This window comes from Amblyomma mixtum, chromosome 2, assembly GCF_055824585.1.
Source record: "Amblyomma mixtum isolate Tamu chromosome 2, ASM5582458v1, whole genome shotgun sequence".
Classification (NCBI taxonomy): Eukaryota; Metazoa; Arthropoda; class Arachnida; order Ixodida; family Ixodidae; genus Amblyomma; species Amblyomma mixtum.
The window spans coordinates 134,070,723-134,075,358 of record NC_143013.1 but is presented as its reverse complement, the minus strand read 5'-3'; the positions used below and the strand labels follow the sequence as shown (position 1 = coordinate 134,075,358).

At 48.6% G+C, this 4,636-nt stretch overlaps 1 pseudogene; it reads left to right on the top strand.

Moving 5' to 3' along the window:
- The first annotated feature begins 1,462 nt into the window (after window positions 1-1,462).
- Window positions 1,463-3,735, top strand: LOC149360962 (uncharacterized; annotated as a pseudogene).
- Window positions 3,736-4,636: the final 901 nt, after the last annotated feature.

The following is a 4,636-nucleotide window of genomic DNA, read 5'->3' as shown; positions in this document are numbered from 1 at the left end:
GGGAGGCAGATGCGCAGGGGGTAGGCAGCAGCTTGTCATCGAGGCATCGTCAGCAGCAGTCGAGCTGAGGTTGAACTCGACAGGCGCATGCTTGGGTGCTTTATCCAACGACGATATATCCACGGACGACCAAGAAAAAAGGGCGTGGGACAGGACCTGGGCGAAAAACAGTGGTAAGCGCGTGGCCGATGCGATGTCGCGCCCCAGCTGGCCGGCTTGCAACTGACGAATAAATATCCGACCCTCGGAGATAGTGCTGCTAGTGCGTCCTTGTTGCCAGATCAGCAGTGTGGTCGAAGCCAAACTGGGAGGCAGATGCGCAGGGGGTAGGCAGCAGCTTGTCATCGAGGCATCGTCAGCAGCAGTCGAGCTGAGGTTGAACTCGACAGGCGCATGCTTGGGTGCTTTATCCAACGACGATATATCCACGGACGACCAAGAAAAAAGGGCGTGGGACAGGACCTGGGCGAAAAACAGTGGTAAGCGCGTGGCCGATGCGATGTCGCGCCCCAGCTGGCCGGCTTGCAACTGACGAATAAATATCCGACCCTCGGAGATAGTGCTGCTAGTGCGTCCTTGTTGCCAGATCAGCAGTGTGGTCGAAGCCAAACTGGGAGGCAGATGCGCAGGGGGTAGGCAGCAGCTTGTCATCGAGGCATCGTCAGCAGCAGTCGAGCTGAGGTTGAACTCGACAGGCGCATGCTTGGGTGCTTTATCCAACGACGATATATCCACGGACGACCAAGAAAAAAGGGCGTGGGACAGGACCTGGGCGAAAAACAGTGGTAAGCGCGTGGCCGATGCGATGTCGCGCCCCAGCTGGCCGGCTTGCAACTGACGAATAAATATCCGACCCTCGGAGATAGTGCTGCTAGTGCGTCCTTGTTGCCAGATCAGCAGTGTGGTCGAAGCCAAACTGGGAGGCAGATGCGCAGGGGGTAGGCAGCAGCTTGTCATCGAGGCATCGTCAGCAGCAGTCGAGCTGAGGTTGAACTCGACAGGCGCATGCTTGGGTGCTTTATCCAACGACGATATATCCACGGACGACCAAGAAAAAAGGGCGTGGGACAGGACCTGGGCGAAAAACAGTGGTAAGCGCGTGGCCGATGCGATGTCGCGCCCCAGCTGGCCGGCTTGCAACTGACGAATAAATATCCGACCCTCGGAGATAGTGCTATATGGTACCTTCGGCTGGTCGCTCCGGTTCTCTCGTTCAGAGCGACTGGAGCGAGAGCAGCTCCCAATCAGAGGCGGGGTGGAAGACGCACCAGCCGAACGCTCTTCCGAGCAGTGAGAGGGACGGAAATAGCTGCAGAGGGCTACTTCCGCCAATATCAGACCACAGCGCCGCCCGACCCCGCAACCATGCCCGCGACGTTCTACCAGGATAGTGCCGTCTGTCTGCTAGGTGCAGGCAAAAGTAGGCGAAAAAAAGTATCTACCGTCCCGACAGCTTCCCAATATGGACACCCCGACGACCGCTGCGCAGCATCTGCTCTTCTGCCTTTATGACGGTAAGTTTGCAATACGAAGAACGCGCGCAGTGTGTTATGGCTTTCGACTCACGTGCTGTTGACGCAGGCTTTTTCCCGCGCTCAGCCATTGTGTCGCTTGGTGTTCTGTGTGCGTCCCAGGCCACTTTCTAAAGCACATATTGAGGAAGTTTAGCATGCAAGTGACAGCGAATTCTACAAGTGACGCGACGTAGCGAAAAATTACCGACTTGTGTTGGAACCTCGTCGCGGTGGCCGCTCGAAATGTGTTTGCGCCGCGGCACCAGATATTGCGAGCGTTGTCGCTTTGCTTATCAAAGCATTTATTTGTTAGGTGCACTTACAAATGACCCACCTGTTTTTTGCGGGCAAGCATGTAGCGGTGTGCATATAGCGAAACCCCACGATCAGTAGTGAAATCGTCAGCAATTGTAAAAATCCAAAATGTTAGGCGATCCCTCATGAAATTCACTACCGGGGTCATAATACACTTTGAGACGGTTATGTCAGCTCATCAGTTAAATTATATGCATGGGGCTGAGGACTTGGATTATTTTCTTGACAGCTGTTGGAGTTAACGCACTTCTGATAGTGTGAAGATTTTTTTTTGTTGTTGGCTTCTGTGGCAGACTCTCCGGGCATAAATAAATTGCCTTGCCTGCCTGTCATCCATGTGTGAGGAAGTAAATTAAAATGTTTTTCCAATTTTTGTTCCTGAACAGAAAACCAAGGAAGTGAAAACGAAGTACATCTGCAAACAGTGCCTGAAGATGGGCAGTCCAGCAGCAGCATCACTTCACCTAATGATATGTATATATACTCCCAGGTGGAAATCTCACCTCTTCGCTTTGAAATCACTAACCTTCTTGCAAAGCCTTGCACGTCTAACATTTATCAAGCAGTAGCATTAGTACATGTGGATTTTGCACTTGTACCAGAGCAAGCAAGCTCCAAGCTTCAAATGGTATGAATGTGCTAAATTTTTCTCTTTATATCCTGTGACAGGTACGTGGACTACAGGTTAAACTAGGCTGCTTCTCGACCATTATGCGCGATACACACTACAAGTTGGCCCTCAACGGAGATTCCGCAGCAAGAAGATTATGTACGAACAGATCGCACAAGACATTAAAAGAGTGCTTGGAATCGCTCGCACAGGAGTGCAGTGTGAAACCAGATTCAAGACGCTGGCGAAACGAAAGCGCAACGAGGACAAGAATAATGCAACCTCCGGCCATTCTCGCTGCGCAGTGTCATATGAAGAGGAATTTGCAGCAATCAGGGCAATCGATGATAGCATCGAGCCAGAGATTTTGCGAGGTGTAAGAAAAGTTTCGTATAAGAATACCATACCAAATACTGCTAGTGCAGTGCCTTCAAGTGTAGACAGTTCTGATGGCTGCAGACAGGAAAGCATTAATATATCGTCTGATGACCATGCAGCAGATTCTGGTTCATGTCAAGGGACAGAAAATAAAAGGTGCCGCCCAGACAGAAAGACGCGCCCAAGCACATCTAGGATGCAAGAGATGGCATTTTTTTTTTGAAGAAATGAGAAAGGTTAACAATGAAAAAGAAGGTCGGCGTGAAGCAAGAGAGCAGAGAAAAGTCGAAAGGCACCAGGCACTACTCAAAGCTCATGCTGAGCAAATGGCACTGATGAGGGAGATTTTTAACTCCAAATAAACAATTGTTCATGATTGAAAGATCCTATTTATTCAAGAATATTATCAAGCAGCACTTTAGACAAAGTTCCTTCGTTTGTACCTGTTGAAAATCACAACATGTGTTCTTAAAAGAGCAATAAAAGTTCGAGAAAAGCAATCATTTGTCCTCAACATCATTGCAGCTTCAAAAGAGCTGTACCAAAGCTTCCCTTTTCAGTTCTCCAAGCCTCCGAAGGGCACTATCACGAGCAGTTGGTTGTGTCGGTTGGTGCGTTGCTAAGTCTCCTTGCTTATGCCTGCAATGCCCTTCGTCTGTATCGTCATCACTCAGCAGGTCACCAACATCACAGTCGCCGGCATCCAGACAAATGTTATGAAGGACACAGCAGCTGAGGATGAGCTGGGTAATCTTGTCCACAGTATGAAACTCCACAAACCGAAGCTGCCGAAATCGTTGTTTTAACATGCCGAATGCATTCTCAATTTTCACTCGTGTTGCAGCATGGCGGTAGTTGTATGAAATCTTTGCCCGAGTCATGGTGCCATAATTCCTGAAAGGTGTGATCATATACTCCCTTATTGGATACGCGGCGTCTCCTAAGATGTGGTACTTGTTATTTTCGCATACCACTGGTAATTCTTCGTGCACTGTAGACAGCCTGAGGACCCTGGCATCATGTATCTTGCTAGGTGTTCCCGTGAAAACGTCTTGAAATCTGCATCTTGAGTCGCAAATTCCTTGCATCGTCAGTGACACCTGGTCATGTCTGTTAACATAGGTAGACTTAACCTTGTTGTCCGGACATCGCATACACACATAGGTGCCATCAATGCAGCCAAGCACATTGGGGAAGCCAGCAATCTGAAATGTATTAGTTGCATTAGAAGCATAACATATTTCCTTATAGCATTATATGCATGTTACTTCCATGCTTCGATTCTTCTGTACTGTATAAATGCTAAGACTTTGACATCAAACCTAATAAGCAACTACGTCGGCTACCTGCCCACAACTGTTAGGCAGACTTTTAAAAAGATAATCCCTAGAAAGCTTGTAACATCATTCATGCAAGAGCTTACCTTCTCGAATTCTTGAGCCACAGCTTCTTTGTCGCTTGCAAAGTAAATGATTTCTGGGGCAATGTCACATAAAAATTCCATGACTCTTGTGATCACCACTTGCACTGTTGAATCGGCCATGTTGAAGAGGGTGGCTACTTGCCGCATTGATGCCTTGTTGCCAGCGTACCTGGAAATTATCATTGCATAAGAATGGCCTACATTCATAGAGCATCAATGTAGATATACATGTGTGGAGATGTGCTTTGCCTTGTCCCTGCAGAGCACTTCGATGTTCCTGGCTGCGCTCTAAGTGCCCCGGAAGCAGTTTATAAAGCACGATATAAGAGACCAATAAATATATATAAGGAAACCCTCATCTTTTCCACCGCAGCCTGGCAGAAAAGCTACGCAAGT